The sequence below is a fragment of the Ascaphus truei genome, chromosome 1 (genome assembly GCF_040206685.1).
Source record: "Ascaphus truei isolate aAscTru1 chromosome 1, aAscTru1.hap1, whole genome shotgun sequence".
NCBI classification, from domain to species: domain Eukaryota; kingdom Metazoa; phylum Chordata; class Amphibia; order Anura; family Ascaphidae; genus Ascaphus; species Ascaphus truei.
The window spans coordinates 28,619,269-28,643,467 of record NC_134483.1 but is presented as its reverse complement, the minus strand read 5'-3'; positions in this window follow the sequence as shown (position 1 = coordinate 28,643,467).

The window sequence follows — 24,199 nt, the reverse complement described above, 5'->3', positions numbered from 1 at the left end:
AAAAGACAGCCTTCGTCTGCCCCCTGGGCTTCTACCAATTTACGCGTATGCCCCAAGGTATATGTGGAGCTCCTGCTACCTTCCAGCGACTGATGGAGAAAACAATCGGGGACATGTACCCTCGGAAGTGTCTTGTCTAAATGGATGACATCATTGTCTTCAGGAAGACTCTGGAAGAGCACGAAGAGAGGCTGTTGAAGGTGATAGACCGTCTTGGAAAAGAAGGATTGAAGTTATCCCTCGACAAGTGTCGGTTTTGTCACACCTTGGTGACCTACGTGGGACACATCGTGTCTGCTCAAGGAATTGCTACCGATCCAGCCAAAGTAGAAGCGGTAATGAACTGGCCGCGTCCCGAGAATGTCACGGAACTGCGATCATTCCTGGGTTTCTGTGGGTATTACCGTCGCTTCGTGGAAGGGTACTCTAGTCGAGCTAAACCCCTGAACAATCTGTTGAAGATATACCCTGAAGATACCGGAAGGAAGGCCACGTCGGCCCGTCAACCTTTTGGCGATAAGTGGACGTCCGAGTGTGAGCGGGCCTTCCTGAACTTGAAGAAAAGCCTGACTGAAGCACCAGTGCTTGCGTATGCCGATCCAGAACAACCAGACGTTCTGCATGTGGATGCCAGTCTCAATGGACTGGGCGCTGTCTTACATCAGAAGCACCCAGATGGTCTTCGGCCTGTAGTCTACATCAGCCGCAGTCTGACACCCAGTGAAAAGAAATACCCTGTACACAAGCTAGAGTTCCTGGCTCTCAAATGGGCGATCACAAAGAAACTTCATGATTACCTCTATGGTGTTACGTTTGAGGTAAGGACGGATAACAATCCCCTCACGTACATAAATACTTCCGCCAAGTTGGATGCAGCAGGGCACCGATGGCTGGCAACCCTATGTAACTACAGATTCTCTCTGAAGTACAAGCCGGGGCCTTTGAATATTGGAGCTGACGCTCTATCACGACGACCAGGATTAAGTGCTACTCCCGATGATGATGAATGGGAAGAGATCCCCGGGCCTGGGATGCGAGAAATGTGTAGCATAGCGGCCGTCATCAATGATCAGGTGGCCTTCTCCGAACTACGAGTTGCAAATTCGTTAGGATGCCAGTCGCAGGCTATTCCCGCCGCCTACTGCGATTCCAAGGGAATGAACATAACCCATGACAAAGTCATAAGATGGAAAGACTTAGTGGACTATCAAATGAGAGATCCAGTAATCAGCATCTTTCGGCAAGCTGTTCAAAGAAAGAATCCAGCTCTACTGAAGAGTGCTCCCCGAGACCTAATCGCATTGCTAATGCATGAGGTGGACAAGTTCGAGATAGACAATTGCTTGCTCTATAGGGTAGTCCAATATCACAACCACCCTGATAGGCGACAACTGGTTCTACCCCAAAACTTGAGATATATGGTGTTGAAGTCTCTACATGATGAACATGGGCACCTCGGTGTAGAGAAGACTTTTGGGTTAGTCCGAGACCGGTTCTTCTGGCCCAAGATGCGGGAAGCGGTGGAACAACACTGCCGCCGTTGTTCCCGGTGTGTCCAACGCAAGACTTTGCCTACCAGAGCAGCACCCATGGCCCATCTCAAGAGTTCTGGTCCAATGGACCTGGTGTGTATGGACTTTTTGTGTATTGAACCCGATACCCGAGGAATCTGTAACGTGCTGGTCATCACGGACCATTACACCCGGTATGCTCAGGCCTTCCCCAGAAAAGACCAGAAGGCCATCACAGTCGCGACAATACTATGGGAGAAGTTCTTCGTTCACTACTGTCTTCCAAACCGACTTCACTCCGACCAAGGGCGGGATTTTGAGAGCACTCTGATCCGAGAATTACTCAAAATGCTGAACATCGCCAAATCCCGGACGACTCCGTACCACCCCGAAGGAGATGCTTTGCCTGAATGATTCAACATGACCTTGTTGGACATGCTCGGAACCCTGAAGGGTGCGCAGAAAACGGAATGGAGTCGTCACGTAGAAGCTTTGGTACACGCGTACAACTGTACTCGCCATGAGTCCACTGGATTTTCCTCATACTTCCTCATGTTTGGGCGGGAGGCAAGACTCCCAGTAGATGTGTGTCTTCGAGTATCAACGGATGGGATACACAATGCTACCCATTTCAAGTATGTGCAAAGGCTAAAGGACAGTTTGCAGCAAGCTTATCAACAGGTTGAGAAGTCTACAGCTAAACTGAATGCTGGCAATAAGAGATGATATGACAATAAAGTCAAGTATCGGGAGCTACGTCCTGGGGACGCTGTGTTGCTTCGTAATCTGGGAGTCCCCGGAAAACATAAACTGGCGGACTTGTGGAGAGACGGTGTATATGAAGTAGAGTCAGGCCCGGCCTCCCGGTCTATTGCATCAAAGACACTGACGGCCGGGTAAAGGTTGGCATCGTAATCACCTTCTCCCCATTCCCCAAGTGGGAGACAGAGAAGCAGAAATACTGGCCACACCGCTGAACGGTGGGTCCGACTTATCAGAGATGGGTCAAGAGACAGTAAATAACGAAACCCACTCTGAAACTCCTGAAGACCCTATGAAAGGACCCTCTCAAAGGGACTATTCCACAGAAGGGGCATCTCCCGGAGGAGCTACGGGTAATGGGCCCTGTAGGCCAATGCCTACTAAGGTGGCACCAACAGGCCAGCCTTTGGATCCACAGAGCCCGAGCTTTGAACCCAACAGAGACTGTTCAGAGACATTTCTCCCCTCAAGGGAAGAGGCTGAGCCTCAGGACTGTACATATTACTCCCCAGATGGAGTTGCTGAAGAACAGCTCTGTAGGAGCCAAAGAGTCAGGTACCCTCCAACTCGGGTAACCTATGATCAAATTGGGGCACCCCATTATGAGGCTCAGCAGTGGTCTCGGAGCAAAATCCAATCTGGATGCTCACAGAATTGTGCAACATCGTATAAAGTCAATGCGAATGTGCTAAGTTATATTTTGAACTTCATTTTTATTATATAATTTCTGTACATGGTTGAGTTCTGTCCCAAGCGAGGACGTTGGGGTTTTTACCAGGGGGAGGATGTAGCCAGGTCTCCCTTTCCGTGCGCACACCCCTCCGGGTACTCACAGCAGCCGCTCCTTCTTGGTATGCGGCCGGTTGCGGTGCTCCCGGCGGCTCTCGGTGCAGGGCGCCGCCATTGCAGTTGCGTTGCGCATGCGCAGGCTGCCGAGTTGACGGGAGGCTCTGGTTAGCTCGCGCATGTGCAGTACACGCGTGTGAGAATGCCACCAATGAAGCAAGGGCTATAAGCAGGGACTACAGATCCCATGAGCCTTAGGGGACCCCACGTGACGCCAGGGAGCCAATAGGGCTGTAGTATCTCCCTGCTCAGGGATAGATACATTTTGTGGGGTTTTGGAGCACGTTAGTCGGCATCAGGAGCAGCTAGGGGAAGGAGGTAGGGGGCAGGAGTCAGTGACTCCCTACACTAGGCCAGCAGCCCCTAGGCCCCAGATAGCCCTGAGTCAAAGTAGTATTGAGTGTTGTAGGGACAGGCCCCAGGTTAGGGACCCTGCCCCTTACTACCCAGAGTCAGTTAGGGACACAGCAGACGCCACGCGTCCATCCAGAGGTTTGGGCTCAGACCTCCGCTGCCGCTGCAGCAGCCATCCGGGTGGGATCGGCCCAGACGGTAGTTCCTGTATTCATCAGCCTTCGGATCCTTTGTGAAGCTCCTTGGCAGGCCCGGGCACTGGAGTGCTCGGCAGGTAACCATCACCAAGTGCACCAACGATCCTACATATATTATATTCATACGGGACTAGTGGCTGCGCAGTCACACATATTATCTCCCTTTAAGGGTGCGGGACATATTGTGTGGGGTTACTGGACACAGGGTAGGATCACCCGGTGTAGGTGGGAGCGTCCTGCGAGACGCAGTAGTTAGTGTCTCCTCTAGAGAGGGACACCTGTTGATATATGAATAAGTATTGCTACAGTAAAGTAATTGGTTATTTTAAAGGCGGTGTGTGGAGTGATATATATATATATATATTTGTCCTGCGAGGAATCACTCCTCCTCTGGCGGGAGCCATCGCAGGTGGAGGCATTGCACCACGAGATTGTGTTATATGTATGTACCCCAGGCTACCCGAGCGGAGGCTTAGGCTCCTGAGAGCCACACAGGTATACACAGCAGGTAGTAGCGTCTGTATTCACAGGGAATACCCGTTACACACATGTAAGCTAATAACATCTAGCTATTTCCCAGGACTTTTTCCATCACTAGATCTATGGGCTTTTGTTGCAGGGATCCTCATTAGGGCCTTGTCATTGTGGAATTGTGGGTTCATGTGAATCCTTTTTATGTACTTCCTTATTATGTGTGTAGCCCCTGTAAGAAATAGTGGATTACATATCTTTCTCCTACTGGAGTAAGTCATGTTAAGGGCAGGCGCCAGTAGTAATCATGGGTTTTCCCCCTTCAAGCCCTGACCTGAGTGATAGAGGTAGGCTCCTGACTCTGTGGCAGGCCTGAGACAGAGGGGAGGTCCTGCTGACATCATAAGGGGCAGGGCTGTACTCTATTTAGTAGGCTGTTCCTGTGAGTGACAGTCTGTCTGTCCTGGGAGCTGAGAGAGAAAGGAGGATGGCTGTTATGTCCTGTGAGAGGAGGAGTGTGGTGAGCAGTTCTACCCTAGGAGTATGATCCAGGAGACAGGAGGAGACCCTCAGCCAGACTGAGTAGAGCGGATAGCACTATATTGTGTGGACCAATGCCACTCACCCTGCTGAGGGGGTGAGGGGGGAGAGATCTGGTCTTATCCATAGGGCCTACCTTGGGTGGAGGCAGGGGTATTGCAGCCCCAACCAGGCCATCCTGCAGGGGTACATTCCGGGAGGAAAGGAGAGGAGAGGAACAAGCCTGTACACCTGTGAAGTGCATTGTGCATATGAACTGCTGTGTACTGCTGTTGTTGTGTGCTGCCACTGCTAAGCTGTAAGGAAAATAAAGAGCTGCTGCTATTTTACATAAAGACTGTGTGTGTGTGAAAGCTGGATCATTCGCCCTGGGACCAGGGTTTTCTCTGTAAGGGTCCTATCCCACATCCCTGGGACTTATGGAGATGGAGGCGCTGCACCGTTGCTAAAGAAGATGAAGGCAAATACCCCAGAAGCCTGGTCCTGTTGTCCCCAATACCAATGTGGGAGACTCAGGCCCTCCTGTTCCAAGCAGGTATGCACCACCATACACATGTAGCCAGCCCTCAATACACCTTAGAGGCACGATCTGTGTCTGCGGGGGGGGAAGGCGGGGGGGGGGACATGGGCTACATGTAGTTTTATTTTAATTGGTATAAAGACAATTATTTTTACTAACTGTGTTTTTCCTTTTTGCGCTTTCTTATTGTTTGCAGGTGTACGTGCAGTGCAGTGTATAGATAAGTGGGCGTGGACACAGCACGTGGCAGGAAGTAGCTCCAGTTCTTATTTTTAATGCTGAAATAATCTTCCGGCGCTTATTACAAATTTCCTGCGGCCGATTAATCTATTATACTTATTTCTTGCAATACAATAATGGATTATAAACAATTTTATTGTTATTTTAAAGCCACATAACCGAGCCAGATAGGGAGATTTTAAATAATCCACACGGATTGAATTTGGAACAATCCATCTGCGGAAATATAACAGCACAGCGGATTTTGAAGGGGAAGTCTGGGAAATTCCGGGAAATGGTTTGCCCAGCTCTAGTCACAGGATTGGAATTTGCGTCAATCTAATGGCCTTACAGAGAGGACCAAGCAGTCATTGGAGCAATTTCTATGCTGTTTCGTATCTGAACAGCAGGTTCATTGGGCGGACCTAATTCCTTTTGCTGAGTTTTCTCGAAACTCCATAAAACCTGTCTCCTCTTAACAGTCATCCTTCATCTGTGCCTCTGGGTACCACCCTGCTATCCTAGCATCTTCTGTTACACCCTCTGGAGTTCCCACAGTGAATCTCAAGACCCAGGAAATGCAGGACCACTGGAAACAGGTCCATCTCTCTCTCTCTCTAATGTGGCTGTTCAGCAGAAGGTTCATGCAGGTGACCACTGCCTCCCTACGAAGAAGGTGAGCAGTTCTGGCTCTCAAACTCAAGTTGCCTTCAGCCAAGCTCAGTCCTAAGTACATCGGGCCTTAATTATGCAGCAAATGAATCCAGTTTAATCCAAATTAATCCAGCAGCCTTCAAGTTGGAACTCCCTGCCAGCCTAACAATACCCGCATTTTTCACGTGTCTCTCCTCAAGCCTTAATTTCTGAATTCATTTTCTTCCTCTCTCCTTCCAGTTCAGTTTGGTGGAAGGTCCGGAAGAATTAGAACTAGAGCACGTTTTGGACACTCAGAACTCACATGGTAAGCTTTAGTATTTGGTACATTGGAGAGGGTATGGCCCAAAGAGAGATCTTGGGTGAATGCCAAAGATGTCCAAGCCACTTCTCTGGTTGAAGGCTTCCACTAGAAATGTCAATCTAAACCTGGTTTGGATTGCTTGAAGGTTGCTCCTGATTGGGGTGGGGGGGGGGTTATTTTGAGGCATCGGCACAGTGACTATGCACTTCTGGCCACACTGTGGATACAGCAGCCATCCTGGCTACTGACAAAATGTTACATATGGATGCTCTATGTTTCAGATTGGAATTTCAGCTGACCTACATACAGTATCCCCACCAATTCCTCTTATCTCAAAAGTATTGAGGAAAATAAAGTAAAAGAAAGCAGAGATAATAGCCATCTTGCCCAATTGGTCAAGGAGAGTACAGTATAGTACTCATGCAGTGAGAATGGCAGTACAAACACTATGGAAGTTGTCACTGGTACAAGGCTTTCTAATACAAAGGGGAAAACAATATCTGAATCCAGAGTAATTGGTACCAGCGGCAAAAGTCTATATACAATGTACACTTAATGCAGAATGTAGATGAAGTATATATCGTGAAGAAAGAGAATAACAAATATGCACACAAAAAAAGGTATAACTATACGCAATGCAACACGATGGAAGGGAGGGTACATGGGGTAATGGGTAGTAGGGGAGAGAAAGACAAGGAACGCCGGGTACAGGGGAATAAAGGGGGCAATGTTTCAGGTAGGGGAGTGAGCCCCTTCTTCAGGCCCATTCCCAAAAATCAATAAGATCAAAGTACTTCCCTTAACCCCTATGGTAAAACCCTCCCTAAGAGGTAGGATATTTGTGTAGACCCTACTGGGTACACATCCTAACAAAACATAAAAAAGGGGGAAGCCCAGTGCAGCACTAAGAATAACTGATCTTGGAAGTGAATCATTTGAAGACAGCCCACATGGACAATGTATTAATGACACCCGACCACAATGCACTGAAGAAAATCACTGTCAAATGTAGAATGTCACAATAGAGATCAGTCTGTGGTAGTTTGAGTGAATACCCAATAGGAGTAATGTTACTTTTGGATGAATATCTCTGACACGATCACCGTATCCCTCGTAATCTGCAATTGGCATCTGGTGTACAGCTTGAGACCAGGTGCCTTTATGATCAGCTGTCGTGTGGAGTTTAAAACCCCGCCAGGCGGTGATGACATCAGGGGGTGGAGACTGCAATCGAGGGCATTCATTGGTTCGGGCCACTGATATCACTAACCACATGGGGCCTCAGCCGACTAAAACCCGAAAATGCAGCAGATGTTTATGTCAGGTTGCCATGGTTAGGCCGAGATCGCTGATAACGTCACAAGTCACATGGTGCGTCAGCCGACGGGAACCCAGAACTGCAGTGGAATGAAGCTATTGTGATGTCTAGGCAACCGTGAGCTCAGAGACGTCCAAGCGATCAATGTCACCAGTCAGAAGACGCAAGCCCGGCAATGCACCACAGTAATGTTACAATGGTTGTCTTGGTAACCGACCATCAGTGTTTTTTTTATTCTTGTTTTTTTTATTGTGGTTTTTTGCCGATTGAATTTTGTTAATGTGGTTTTATTTATTTATTTTTTTTTTTTTTTTGTGTTGAATTTTTTAGGTTTTTTAGGTTCTCCATTGACTGCCATAGTGGCTAATCATGACCAAATTATATGGGTATGTTGTACCACTTGGCAAATCAGTGGGTAGAGGGTGGGGGTATTTGCCCTTGGGAGGGTTGTTAGGCTTCCCGGGTGAGTAGCAGGAGGGGGGGTTAACCCCTTAATTACCACACTGTACATTAACCACTAAGGTGATTAAGGGGTTAGTGGCCAGTAGTTTTTTTTTGGTACCCACTGAAGAAGAGGAAGACGAGGTGTACGAGGAAGGCCTTCATCCTGGAAGGGGTAAGTAGAACTTTAATTTACTATATGCTGGCTGGTAAATGTTTTGGTTATATATATTTTTTTAATGGGCAAATGAGCTATTATCAGATATGGATAATAGGGATTTTGCCCATTGCTGTACTATATGCGTTTGTGTCTGGGGGGGGGGAGAGGAGGGGGCACGGTATTGGTGATTGTATTGTTCAGTTTTATTGGGCATAGAGGAGGTGGGTGAAGGGGGCATTTGCTGCAGGGTGGGTGCTTAGGCTTCGGGTGGGTATTGGGAGGGGGTTAACCCCTTCATTACCATAGCGGTTACTACCGCTAAGGTAAGTAAGGGGTTAACCCATCCCACAACCTTCCCGGTAGGCTTAACCACCCACCCTAGGGCAATCACCCCCTTCACCCACCCCCTCTGCCCCCAATAAACAAGATAGTCTTGCTTAACCCCTTCCTTGATTTAGCAGTTAGCCGCTAAGGTAATGAAGCTGCTTTTATTTTAATAATACAGTATTGTAGCAGGAGGTCTCTGGAGCTGAAATGATTATAGGTCGGGACCCCTGGTTCCCGAGTTACAGGCCCTTTTATAGTGTGCCGGTATCCCTCTAATTTGTATACATCCCCCGATCACGTGGGCCGTGACGCAGGAGTATTTAAATATGGCCACCGGGATACCAGCACCCCATAACGGGGCCTGTAACTCGGAAAACAGGGAATCCCTGAACCTGAAATCAATGCGGTTCAGCTCCGGATACCCCCTGCTACAATACCTTATTATTAAAATAAAAGCTCCACGATCGCCTGTTAGAGGCGCGCAGGTAGTGTGACTGATTCAGTCAATCTCTTACTGCACGTCTCTTCCAGACAGGTGAAACCCGGTAGGATTCACACCGTTCGAGTCCCATTCAAACGCAAGGACCCCCTCTGTGTTAGTACGATGCTCCTTTACAGCCTGCTGAGGACCAACCCGCAGAGTTTTTGTCGAATTGGCTGAGGTTTTTTCCCATGGTGCGGTCGACAACCAGCAGTAGCATCTGTACATATATAGTGTGTTAAGTATAGAATGTTTTAAGATTAAGTGCCTGTTGGTTAAGGTTGCCCAGGATTCATAAAGCACCGTTACACAGGTACATATATATACTCAAGTCTCGTCTGGTTTTATTCAAGGGGTCCAATGGTGTAGCCCCCGGCCTCCCCCCCATAGCACATATAGACAGTGGAAATAGAGGGGATACATATAATAACAATGGTTAGTCCAAATAAAAAAGGTATCACTGTGTACTGAAGTACTCCTTTAATCTGCACTATTGCAACTGGACTAACATGGATATTTCAATTTAATTCATTTGTTAATACTACATATGACCCTGAAAGTGTATATATTGAGAGAACATAGATTTCTCTCTAAACGACTGTGAAAGAGCAGGCCAACAAAGCAAGACACTTATGAGTGTACATTATCTTCATTTTTGTAAATAGATGTGTTGAACACAATGGTTCAGTGTCACCCACAAATGTTATTTTTTCTAGGATAATTTTTTAGCTTTATCAAAAGGTTTTAAATTGTCTGAAGTTGGTGACAAATTGACAGAATAATTTCTGTTACTAAATAAACAATTTTGTCTCGTTACACTTAGGAAAGAAACATGCTATGCTTGTAGCTTAAGTATTAGGAAGCATACTTACATGCCATTAGATATCTGTCAAGTCCATATTAAACTCTATTTCCAGTTAAAATACATGTAGAAGGCCCCATACCCCCCCCTGACTAAATTCGAAAAGCTCTGTCGGGCAGAAACTGACACTAAGGGACTTATATCAACGATATATAAAGAAGTAGTCGATCTCTCAGCATCACACCAACACACCCCTGCTTTTAGAAACCAATGGGAGACGGACCTAGGAGAGATTCTAGAAGAGGACGATTGGAACACCATATTTTTAGCCACAGCCAAAAGCTCTATTTGCACCACACTAAAGGAGAACGCATATAAAGTACTCATGAGGTGGTACCTCACCCCACTCAAATTATCTAAGTTCGTGCCAGGTTCCTCCCCCCTATGCCCCAAGCAGTGCGGAGGAACGGCCGACTTGTTACATATGCTGTGGTCTTGCCCACGAATAGCCCAAATATGGGACAAGATTAGAAATTGGATACAGAGGATTTTTGACCTCACTATTCCCCCAGATCCTTGGCTGTTCTTCCTGAACAGACCTCTAAAAGATCTAACAAAATCCCAAAATAAATTAATTTCTCATTTTGCAATTGCAACGAGGTGTGAGATCGCAGCACTATGGAAACGCCCCGACATACCAAACATCCCAAAGATTCGGAATCGATTATGGTTTATCTGCCAGATGGAAAAGTTAACGAGTCTGGTTAACGACACTGGTGACAATTATCTAAACGTCTGGCTGCCATGGTTAGCACAGACAGACATCCCCGGGGTTGAGCGTAACACAATTTGGCATTGATAATGGTAGATGCGTTCTCCTGTAGGAGTGAGCGATCTCAAAGATCCCGTTCTATCTTATATACTTCAACGCTCAGGCGCCAGCTTACTCATTCTACGACTGACAACTGGAGTATCTCTCGTGACCCGGTGATACCAACATCTAGTAATCAGTTACCTCCCTTCCCTATCCCCCCTGCCATTTCCTAACCCTCCTCCCCCTTCCCCACCTCCCCACCCCCTTTTTTTTTCCCCCTCTTTTCCCCCCTCAACCCCGGTTCAACCCCATTTTCCACGGCTCAGTAGGGCGCGAAAAGTCATGGAACCCCCTCTTTATATACAGCACAATGTTTCAAAGATTGTATTTATTTTACTACGATGCACAAAGTAACTATGTAATGTATGTTTTATTGTATTTCTTACGCAAAAAAATATTTCAATAAAATACAAGTTATAAAAAAAAAAAAAATACATGTAGAAGGGTATGTCCCATTATACATTTATTTCCCCTGTTATCCCTGTTATGTAAATCCTGTTAGCTGCAGACAGTAAGGTTAAATCTTGACCCCTTATGCCCCTCTTATGAGTGATAGAAGTAAGGTGGTGACTCATGGCCTGTGAAAGCCTATCAGGGATAGGTATATGCCATGAGCCCGTCCCTTCTTGAGTCTCCTAGGAGGGTGTGACCAAGTTAGAGAGAGTCCTGCTTGAGCTCTTGAAGAGAAAGGAAGCAGAGAGCTGTGAGTCTCTCCTATGGCAGGATGAGCGTGCTTACCCCCAGCCTTTGTTTGGGGGAACATCAGTTTCAGCCACAGAGGCTTGTAAGATCAGGGCATTCACGATCCAAAGGTCTGGGACCTCTGAGACCATGCACCGCTGTGATGAAGAACTGCAGTGAGTGCCAGCCTGAATAAAGATCCTTTTCTAATATACCTCAGTCTGAGTATCAGTCCTTGGGCTGGGGGGAAAAGAGTGCAATAGTGGGGCCTTATCATTAACCAATTTACTTCTTTTGGGGGTGTTTTTTTTTGGTTAAAACATCTCTCTTTTTCACACATTTATAGTACTACGGTTCACTTTCACAACATCCACAGGGTTATTTGTGGTTTTAGCTTTATTTTGTATATATCACTAAATTGATACTAATATTACATAATATAATATTGTTTTTCACGTATTGATGCGCTTGGACATATTTTGTTCGATACCAGTAGTACATAAAAGGAAATCGAAAGATACGTGACTAATACATTAATTGCAAAGTTTCTACCCACGGCAGAGGAAACTAATCTAAAGGGTCCCTATAAAAGAGGATACCAAAAATACATTGTATTGTATTGTATGTCTTTATTTATATAGCGCCATTAATGTACATAGCGCTTCACAGTAGTAATACACGTTTTAATCAAATAAATAACAGATAATATAAATAACAGATCATGGGAATAAGTGCTTTAGACATAAAAGTAACATTAAGGAAGAGGAGTCCCTGCCCCGAGGAGCTTACAGTCTAATCATTACCGATAAAAATGAACATCAAAGGGCCTACAAAGTAGGAAACATCAAGTTTAAAATAAGCAGTATTACTAAAACTCCACTTTAAAAGCTTAATATAAAAATTCAACATAGAAAGAGGACTGGACCATAATTAAATTAAATAGACACATTTTAAGGATCACTTTTTGGGGGTTACATGTTTGCATCAGCAGGTCCAGGACTGCAATGAATCTGCACCCAGCATCTGCAATTCATGTTAATAATATATATTATCTTTAACTGTGCATGCAATGTCTTGTATATAATATATACCCTGCTCATTTATGTAACTGTATTTGTAAACATGTATTATTCATCTTACTCTGTGCCCAGGACATACTTGAAAACGAGAGGTAACTCTCAATGTATTACTTCCTGGTAAAATATTGTATAAATAAATAAATAAATAAATAAAATTGGTGTGTATCTCCATTCTGTAGAGCGTTAAGTTTCGGTTGTAGACAGTGGTGCTCACTTATGAAAATACAATATCATATACAGTTATTGCTTACAGGCATTGGTAGTCTTAATTGTCAGGGTAGTGCTCGTGTGAACACAAAATGTATTGAATGAGAAGCTATAAACACATATTTCAAACATATTGACTAAAGCGTGTGCTGCGGTTTTAAAGTCTGAAACTCACATTACAACAATGTCAAGTTGTTCTACATCAATCTTTGCACACCTGAAGGAATAATTGGCCTATATTCAGCAACAATACATGGCTACACCATGCAATGGACACTTAAGTAGTTGGATTAGGTAACAGGTAATTTTATATGCTCACATCTAAGTAGCAATATCCTTATTGTAAATCTTAGCTGTATATAGGGCCATCAGTGGCTATGATCGAAGCCATGGATGTGGCTATGAACATGGCTGAATTGGTTGACCCACCCGATGTGCAATCACTGCATTCCCCATGGTGTCTCTGTTGCGGTGCATCCACAAAGACACAGAAACAGGGCGTAGTCATGGCACCGGCATCGCTGTGAGTGACGTCGGTAAAGTTGATAACTCAGGGATATATTCCTGGACTCCCGCTGTCATCACCGGGAGTTGATGGCTTTGATGCACAGTCTGGTCACCACCAAGCAGCTCATATGCGTGATGCAGCTGCCATTGAGGTAATGCATCCAGCCTTGCAACTCGTCACACCAGTGATTTCAGGGTCCAGTCCTGAGTATGAACAATCTGACACCCCTCTTTCACCAGTGGCCACACATAGCCATAGAGGACATGTGACAGTGAGTGGAGGGCTCCGTTGCTTTTCTAGCCAGCACCAAAAATTGCCGTTATTAGTCTTGCATGTTATAATGTTATTTGGAGACTTCTCCATTGTGTTAAGAAATTATTTTCTCAACAATAGGGTTTTTATTTAGCAAACAATATTTATAACAAGCAATGTCTAACGTCACGTTAGCACATCAGCATAATATAACTGGCACGTCTTACTTATTTATAAAATGTTTTACCAGGAAGTAGTACATTGAGAATTACCTCTCGTTTTCAAGTACTGTATGTCCTGGAGAAGTTACGTAAGGAGAAGTTACACATCATGATAGGCACTTTTTGATAAACAGTTAATGATGCGTACATTTCACTTCTTAGTCAATTGGGCGTAAGTTCATGATGGCTAAGTTCTTTGGATTCTGTGAATAAAAACCAACACTGATATATCTGTAACGGTACGGGCCCCCCACCCAATCTCATATTGGCCCCTATGTGCATACTGTGCCCCCAGTTACATCTATGTGTAGTGTGGTGCACCTGCTGGCTCACAGGACTCCTGAGTCTCCCGCTTGTTGTTAGTGGGGATTTCACCATGACAGGCGTATGAGGTAGTGCTGAGTTCTTCTCACAGTTGGTACAGCGCCTCCATCCCTTCCAGATCCCCACGATAGCAGGGAGGAGTTTCTGGAAGAGAACTCCTTGGTGCATCTTCTTGCTGAATAACTCCAGTCTCAGACAAGAAGGGTCTCTTGAACAAGGGCATCTTTAATTGTATCAGACATGGCAGACTGCCCATCATAGCGGTCGACACTTAGCCGCACATCTTGTAGCTGCACTCCATTAGGAAGGTCCCTCCTGACTCTTTAATCTGCCAGGTACAGTATATTTTTGCCACCTCTCCCCTAAGGGAGACTACCAGCTGTGCCAGAGCCCTGGACACAGTGGGGTCTGCTTGTCACTCTCTGCAACTCTCTGGATCTCAGCTGACACTTAACACTCGGCAGACAGAACTCCTAACTTTAGGAAGTGAGCTGTAATACATAGGTTCCAGAAAGACTCACCTCTGAGTCACTAGCAGTGGACACAGAGCATGCTGTCACTTCCTTTGCTACATGTTACACATCACAGAGGTTGAGGGCAAACCTCCATGATGACTACTGGCAACCCTGCCCTCTTAACAGGAGTTACTGCACAGCATGAGAGAGATATGTAACACCAATTTTACATATGGCTACAATCTCCCCTTGGTGGAATCCAACGAACCCGCTTGGGACCTAAATTTGCGGAACCTTCCTTCAGGTGGCAACTGCAAAACACAAAACACAATATCATTAGTACACACCAATGTACCTGCAAGTTAAACACACAGTGGATAATATCACAGAAAATACATCCTAACTTAGATGGGGTACAACCAGGATTTCTCCCTTAACCTCAGGATATCTTATACTAACTATACCCTCTTAAGGTGGCCTGCGCACAGCATGGTCCACTGGGTTTAGAGCAGAAGTACCATAACACTCTGGGTGACATACTGGACACCCACAATCAGCCCATATATTCCGGTCTGGATGATAATGGTTGGAGAGGATCATGCCCATACACTTCCTTAAGGCATCTCCGGGAGATATAAGCTATCTTTTCTGTCTCATTATCCCAATTCTCATCTGATACCTCACAATCCAAATTTTCTATGGAACTATCAGTATCCCAATTCTCCTCCTCATCACTGTTCTCTTCACCAGAACTAAATTCCCTCTCCTAATCTGCGGAACCCATTTCAAACTCAATTTCTCCCTCCCATGGATGGTGGAAATAAAGTAAAGCTTTTTGGCGATTCCTGGCAACTCTCGCTGACACTGGAGGCACCTAGGGTTTTACCCGTGCAACAGGCACAATATGAACAACATTGGTAGTAACCCCAGAGTCCTGAACCAAACCCACCCCATACCGGTAATCAGTAAGTGGCTTGGGGCCTTCCCATTTACCCAATGACCCACAGTGACTATGGCGGGGACCCGAAATAGCTGGGGCATGGATAGGGGCAATGGCATGGGCAAAGTGACTCTGGGCTGGGGCCGGGGCAGCAACAGTGTCCGGGGTAAAGTCCTTAACTTTGGTAAGGTCACGGCTTACCGCAGGGGACTGTGGCTTCTCGGACAGAGCAGGCTCACCATTCTTCTTGCTGCCCCACTTCTCCACCGTTTGCCGACACCCATCCCTCTCTTCCTGGGACAGACTGGTGCCGATCAGCGGCGGCGACGGCTGCTTCCGGTCGGCTCCGCTGTGGCCATCGGAAGTGATGTCATCGATCTCGCGAGATGAGCCGCCATCTTGGGTGGGGTCTCCCAACGGAACTTCTTCCTTCAGTTTGACATCCAGTGCCGGATGTGATGGTTCGCTCCGCAGCTCCGTAGGGCCTTGGCTGGGCCTTCCTTCTCCGTCGCCTCCATCGGAGCCTGAGGGAGGGAAGAGGGTGTCTCACCACTCCGTTGGCTTGCGATGAGGTCCTCTTCTCCTTTCACGATTGAAGTCGCCACGGCCATGGGACTCATCCGCCTCTCCGGCCGCATCAGCGCAGGTTGTCGCAGTACATCTGGGCTCACCAGATACACATCACAGGTAAGTGGCTTGACTTGCTTTACAGCACCGCTGTAGTGGCCCGCCGGTAGGCGCATCACCACCGATGTCGGGCTTGCTGGCTCGTCATCCGACGAGGCAGACTCGGATGCCGGCAAGGGTACCTCCACAGGGGACCGACAGCGAGGTTCCGGGTTCTCGCTGCGGTTGAAGGCCCCAGTCTCATTCTTTCCAGGCGCCACCATCAGCAGTGATCCCCATTCTCCGGGATCGGCCTTCTCTAACTTCACTTTAGGTGAGGCTCCAGCCGTCAGCTTAGCTTTCTCTCCTCTCGCCTCCGCGGGGTTGCCTAGGCCCGAACGACTCCACGGCCCATAGGTAGTGTATGCCACACTTGGGGCATCTTGCAGTGGTACTGGTTTCTCCGCTGGGTAACCTGCATTGCATGCACAGGCACCGCAAGCCCTCTTTTCCCAGGAAGCCTACTGGCAATAGGTAGGGGTGTACGGCAATGTCCATTGCACTCTTGGTACTGGTGTTTGACAAGAGAGACACACGGCACAGCAGTCTCTCTTGTTCACCAGCTCCTCGCAACTGAGGGGCAGGAAGCGCACCTATAGCTCCTCCCTCAGTCTGCTCCATTCGCCATTGGCAGATACAAGGAACCCCCCTCTGGTGGATATCAGAGGAGGTTCCCACAGATTCCCATTATGACCCAGAATCGGCTCTGAGCCTGTTACAGTCCAGGAGGGCATGGCCACAGCTTTCGCGCCACTCTCCCCAGCAGGGTGGGGTTCTCTCTTTCGCGCCTCTCCTGGCCAAGTTCTTGCAACAGCACTGTTTGCAAAATATTCTTCTTCATACAGCCCACGCGGTCTCCCAGGGAAGCGGGAGCCGCCAGTTTGGATCACGCTGCAATCCACATTAGCAGCAGGGGTTACTTGTTTGGTGATCCCTGTCTGGCAATCAGACACTCCATTATTTTCACACATGATAGCAATGTCCTCAACACTTTCCTCCACGGTGGCACCCCGGGCTCCTAGGCAGGACAAAAACGGCGCAGCCACTGCTTTAGCGCCACTCTATACTAGACTAGCAAAAGTCCCTTCTGTATGTGGTACCTCCGTGGTACACACTCCACGTGCGCTCTCTCCATCAGGTGCGAGCCGCCATCTTGGACTCTCCGCACCGCGTGGGACATCATTACTCATGGTCGCCATTTTTACTTGTTTCTTGCAATCGCACATGGTGCTCCTCTATGCTGGGCAGCCGCCATTTCAATGCAATAAATAATGCCAGTGCACCTCTACATGTATCTCATGGTTGTCTTACTCATGTATGCACCACCTCAGGCTAGGCTAACTCTCTCACTTTAAGCTGTACACACTATCCTCCAGTATGTGCTCTGTGGTAAGTAGTCTGGTTACTGGCTTGAGTACTCTGGCTTGCTTCTCCCATGCAGTACTAGGGTGTCAACCTACCTTTGGCTACACCTGGCGCAGGCCCTCTCAGGAATTCCTGACCCATGTTAACCAGGCTATCCCCTCAGGCATCCTACGACTAGCTGCCTCAAGGTGACTAGAACAGCTATAGCCCTGTCTCCAGACCCACTTTACTCCATTCAAGGCCCTTAGGGTGTACTTTGCGAGCGGGCCGTCACGTTCCTGACTACCCCTAGGTCCCGTCCACTCCACAGCACTTCCTGGCAGCATACATTTCCTGTTTCCCAGTTAGCCTAGCAAAAGCCTGTCCTGATGATGTCTCTCAGCAGCGCCTCCAAAAATGTAACGGTACAAGGCCCCACCCTAATCTCATATTGGCCCCTATGTGCATACTCTGCCCCCAGTTACATCTCTGGGTAGTGTGGTGCACCTGCTGGCTCACAGGACTCCTGAGTCTCCCGCTTGTTGGTAGTGGGGATTTCACCATGACAGGCGTATGAGGTAGTGCTGAGTTCTACTCACAGTTGGTACAGCGCCTCCATCCCTTCCAGATCCCCACGATAGCAGGGAGGAGTTTCTGGAAGAGAACTCCTGGGTGCATCTTCTTGCTGAATAACTCCAGTCTCAGACAAGAAGGGTCTCTTGAACAAGGGCATCTTTAATTGTATCAGACATGGCAGACTGCCCATCATAGCGGCCGACACTTAGCCGCACATCTTGTAGCTGCTTTCCATTAGGAAAGTCCCTCCTGACTCTTTAATCAGCCAGGTATATTTCTGCCACCTCTCCCCTAAGGGAGACTACCAGCTGTGCCAGAGCCCTGGACACAGTGGGGTCTGCTTGTCACTCTCTGCAACACTCTGGATCTCAGCTGACACTTAACACACGGCAGACAGAACTCCTAACTTTAGGAAGTGAGGTGTAATATATAGGTTCCAGAAAGACTCACCTCTTAGTCACTAACAGTGGACACAGAGCATGCTGTCACTTCCTTTGCTACATGTTGCACATCACAGGGGTTGAGGGCAAACCTCCATGATGACTACCGGCAACCCTGCCCTCTTAACAGGAGTTACTGCACAACATGAGAGAGATATGTAACACCAATTTTACACATGGCTACATATCAATGCACATGACACATTCTAGTTGCCTATTGTAGCATCAACTCAAAGCACCAGACTTAGAGAATGTATCATACTAGCACAAGTAACCAGTAATACTTTCACGCCAATTCAGAATTACTACTCCAACATAATTAAAAGGAATGAGTCAGGTGTCTCTCATATGCTGGCACTAATGCATTGTAAACTTTAACAATTTCAAATGCAACTGTACTGTATACTTTGTGGCATGTACAGTAAGTACTGTAACAGAGTCCATTTTAAACACGTCATGTCTACTTTTATACATTTTATACTTACCTTGGACAAGAATTAATCAGGAGGCTGACAGAGATCCAGAAGGGAAGTCACACTCGCAAATAACACACCTGCATCAAAAGCCAATTTATCATTAATCCTTCTCCAACACACACATTTCTAACATCTGAATTTCTCTATCGCTCTTTGCCGTTTCTCCCCCTCTCTCTATCTCCCCCACACACTCTCCCTCTCTCCCCCCTCGATGATTCATTGACGGAGTGGCTCAGTGAGTAAATGTACTGACTGTGAAAACACACACTGCAGAGGAAACTGGTTCAGCTCTTTGTAACCTTGGTCAAGTAACTTTATCTGCCCAAAAATAAAATGTAAGCTTTTTGGTGGCCAAATTATATGTATATTAAGTAACTTATGTATTATTAAGTAACTTACTTTGTGTTAAGTATTCTCTGTACATTTTTCACATTGTACACTACAGCAGAACACGTACATTTAAAAAAATAATTTAGACCCATATAAAAATATCAATACACAAAACCTTACATACAGTAGAAAGTATCTTCCCAAATAATTATATTATTATTAATAATATTAATGATTATTAATAATACTATCAATTATAATGTATAATATATTTATCTTGTATAGCACTGACAGTGTATGCAGTGCTTTATAATATTATAAATAAGAATTGATATTATTATTAATAATCATTAATATTATTAATAGTAATATAATTATTTGGGAAGATACTTTCTATGTAAGGTTTTGTGTATTGATATTTTTAGGGGTCCAAATTATTTAAAAAAATGTACGTTTTCCACTACAGTGTACAATGAGAAAAATGTACAGAGAATATTTAACACAAAGTAAGTTACTTAATGTTCTGTAGTCCTGAAATAGGTTGTGTGGCTTTAAATTATACAAATCTGCGTCTACTGAGGCTATCATGCCACCCTTATGATGGCGAGAAAGAATTCAGCTAGTTGTGCTTAACTGGATCGGATTTACAGAGCCGAAATGAAACCGCTTCTAAAAAAGCCTTTTTCCGAACGGATTGGACATAAGAGAAGGGCTTACAGAATAGCAAAACATGCAAATCTGATCAGAAAGGGCTCTTCCCACACTGATTTACACAACTCGCAACTACTACAATATGCCCAAAATATCCATGTTGACCACCAGCAAGTATCAATGGATGGGAAATTTTACAAAGAAAAAGAGGATAGGGGCACCAGTTTGTAAAAATTCTTGTTTTATTTATACAAAGGTTTAACAATGTAGCGGTATACACAGGGTCACAAAAATACATCTGTATATCAACCTGTACATACTGTATGTACATAAAAAGATGTAATGCTGTACACCTAACAAAGTAAACAATAGATACTTGCAGTTACCGGTGCTTCTGGTTCAGGGAATACCTGTCTACAAAAAATCTGGAACCCAATACAAAGAATGGATGATCCAGATTTTTCAAAAATAATTTCAATTTATTGAGTGCTTTACTTATGTAATAAATTATTTTTGAAAATTCTGCAGTGCCCTGAATCATCCATTCTTTGCATACTGTATGTACACCATATGTACCTTTCACCCTGACGAAGCGTTTGGTTTAAACGCGAAACCAGTGCTCTAGTTATGCTCACACCACCATTCCCCCACTCAGGTACCCAATGGCTAAGGTAAGTTTGGTCCAAAGAAGGGAGCCCAAAACCCCAGTAGTAATGTTACCCCCTTCAATGAAGCAGCGCCATGACCAGGGATTGGGGTCTTCTATACAGAGCAACCTGCTTGTAACAGATGTGAGAACTATATGCCCATGAGTATTAAAACAGCTGGTTTCGTCTGACTCTTACACTTTTATTTCTTTACTGATCTTTATTTTTTCTATTCCATATGGTTTCTGCCGCTGAACTAATAAACCAATATTGTAAACTGTATAATGAAAGCTAGCATCAGAGCCAGAGAGGACAGTGTCTCTTTATAACAAAAAAGAGAACTTACTGTAAAGTTTATGCATTAATAATGATATAAAGTACTGTTTTTTTTAAGCATATCTGTCCTTTATATTTTACTCTAACTGTAATAAAAGCTTTTACAAATAACTTATGTCATGTAGCACACCCTTTTTAAATTAAAACCTCAAGTTAAAATCAATTGTAAAATACCTTCCTGTTTAATAATATCTTAAGAGAAAAATGGCTGCCAAAGAAAATACTCTTGAAATGTTTTATTGTAACAAAATTGAATAGTTTTATGTATTTACAGTTGAGTGTAATGTGCTACAGTTGAAATGTTACAAATTTTAATGGAATTACCACTTTCTTGTGAAAACATTTCTTGGAAATATAATTTTAAATGTCCTTATATCAACAACTAAGTTTGTAAATTTGACCATTTATAAAGGCATATAATAGTTAACTTGTTTGTGGGGAGAATATAAACCTCTATAAATGGATTCACATGATCAATGTCACTAATATAAAATCTGCTTTTCTGAAATAGTTCTTGTTATTTTTTTTACTGGCTAGAAAAGAAGAATGTGTCTCTTGCATTAGGTTGTTCCTATACTATACATAATAGGTAGGTGCATACAGAGACAAAATGATTGCCAAAGAAAGATGTTAGATTCCTATAGCAATGACACTATACCCAGAATAATTAATCTAAATGAAGACATAAATTTTAATTTCCATATTAGACCTCCTTAAAGTACACCTTACTTTAAAATAACTATATTTAAAATTCATGCCTAGAGCAGTTTAGATTGTTGTAATCGTAAATATTGTTATATATTATTACACTGACTTCAACTACCGTATACGGTAATAGGAACTTGCATTGGGTTCCTTAAAATCACTTGTATAAGTATAGTTAAATACCTTTGAAATATAATTTTATTGATCACATTTGTAAATTAAATATAGTTTAGTCTTTTTAAACTTTAAGGGTGTTTCAATTGTGCCAAACTTCTCTTAAGAATAAAAACCTAATTGTTTCCAAAACAAAATGTTACTGAGTAATGAGAAAGAAAGCCTGGACCTGTAGGAGGTCGCCATGATATAAGGCTGAAGGGCCCCTCCCCTAAGGAGCCATGGGTTCAGGCTAGGGGTGGGGTGTTTGGAAGGGTATTAAAGGGGGTATCTTACCTCCCACTTTCTTCAAGGATCTGCTGAATCGAGTGTAGCCATGCAATCTGTGGCTTCTAGTCTGCTTCTCTCCTGGCAGAAAGCCCTGGTACAAGCAGGACTTGCCAGTCGTTGAAATTGGGTTTTCCCCCTCAGAGGAGCTGCACTTGGGTGACAGCAGGAGGCGGTGACATCAGGCCTTGGCATGATGAATCATGGGACAGACCTGGTGCCCTCCACCTGCTGGTACTTAAGCACAGGGCCGTCCCAAATTCGGAAGTGCCTTCCCCGACTTGAAGAAGGCAGGTCACACAGTGGAGAGGCTGATTATTGGGCCTTCTCCAGTCCTCTTCCCTTCGGGGGAGAGTTAGTGTGGACCGTACCTCTGCCTCTGCTAGAGAGGCAGGGAAGAGCTAGGATGGCTGAGGGTGCACTTGGCCTCTAGTGACGGTCCAGGGACCATCCTTCAGTGGTAGCTGAAAGTTACTGCATCGAGTAGAAGCCTACTTTGTTACTGTGCTGTACAGAAGAGATAATAAACCGTTCCTGTTGTTATAACTCCTGCCTGGTGCGTGACCTTACTGGGGGGAGAGGTAATAGTTCTACCGTGGGAGATCACCTTCAGTCTCTGAGCCTACGGCAGATGGAGGAGCTGCACTGCTAAAGAGATATGTAGTGTATGAACCCAAGAAGCTAGTCCTGTGTCACCACACCCACGAGTGGATGACAAAGCCCTCCTGTTACCAGCAGGTATCATGCACCATACGATCTGTAATGGCAACATCTCCCACCGGGTGGGGGAAACACTGTTACACGAAGTTGATGGGAGTATCCTAGTTCCTGGAATCCTGGTATGATGGCTCAGCAAGCCGGAGGCCTGGAAGTACCTGTGCCCACATCAGTGAGTGTAGTAGTGAGAGGCAGCAGCATGCAGAGAGGGAGCGGAGGCTTGCCTTTGGCCAGCAACACTGCCCCATCATGTAACATCATGAGAGGTGGAGCAAGGGGCGAGCTGGATGACGAAGCCACAGCAGGGAGCAGGGGAGCAGGACCCACAGCAGGGAATGGCTATGGCAGTGGTGCTCCCAGCCTCCACAGAGGTTGAGTACATCAGGGCAAGAGATGTGGGCACAGCGAGGGGTGCCAGAATGGTGCAGAAAAGATCAGGCCGGCCTCAGAGACGAGAATGTCAATTTAGGAGGGAATAGTAGGGGATAAAGAGCAGTTGGGTTTGCCCCAGAGGACAGGTTCAAGAGGAATAGATGGGCTACAGCAAGGGAGTGGAGGATCAGATGAAGGAGAGGAGGAAGGCACTGGGGTAGAGGGCAGGTTAAGAAGTGTGTGTGGTGGGTTATCACCTCTCTGCCTGGACAGTGATACACATTTAGCATGAAGGGGGTGTGTCAAGTACAGAGGGGGCAGACTGGAGGGGAAATGGGGGGGCTAGAGGGACTAGTAAAAGTAATGGGGTGGGGGAGCCTCTAGGGCGGGATTGTCGGTTCAGGGGAGGAACATGAAGTGAGATGTTTAGGGACTTGGGGGAGTTCTTTCTGCAGTGGAGACAGAGGAGAGAGCAGGGACAAGGTGCATTGGGCACAGGAAAGGGGGGTAAATCTGTGGGAGAATGGGAACAGTAGGAGGCAAGGTAGAAGATGCTCACAGGCAGAATGACATGCCATTTTCTTCTCCCTGTGGCAGGACGGCCTGTAGGTGAGGTCAGACAAGAGTCCATGTGCAATTTCAGAGTAAAGCAAATGTTCAGTGGTTTTATTTATCCACAACACAAATAAACACTTGGACACACTGTCCCTTTTAGGCAAAACAAAAAACTCATAAAAAGAACACCTAATCTCCATAGGGAGATCTTTCTAAACATTCCAGGCCCTATCTATCAAGCTGGCTGGCTTTGTCCAGTTCCCAACACCTAAACATATACCACAATAGTTATGGAACAATACTAAAGTCCTTACTGTATCTTTGGTTGCGAATCTCTATCCCTAGAGAGCGGTTTGGAAATCCATATCGATATGAGCTTGCACAGGACAGCTCTGTGGTCTGAGTCAGCCACTTACTACAGGCAGTTCCTTATCAAGCTGGTTGTCAGCTGTCTCCGCTTACTTCCTGATTGCCCAAGTATGCTTACTGGGTTAA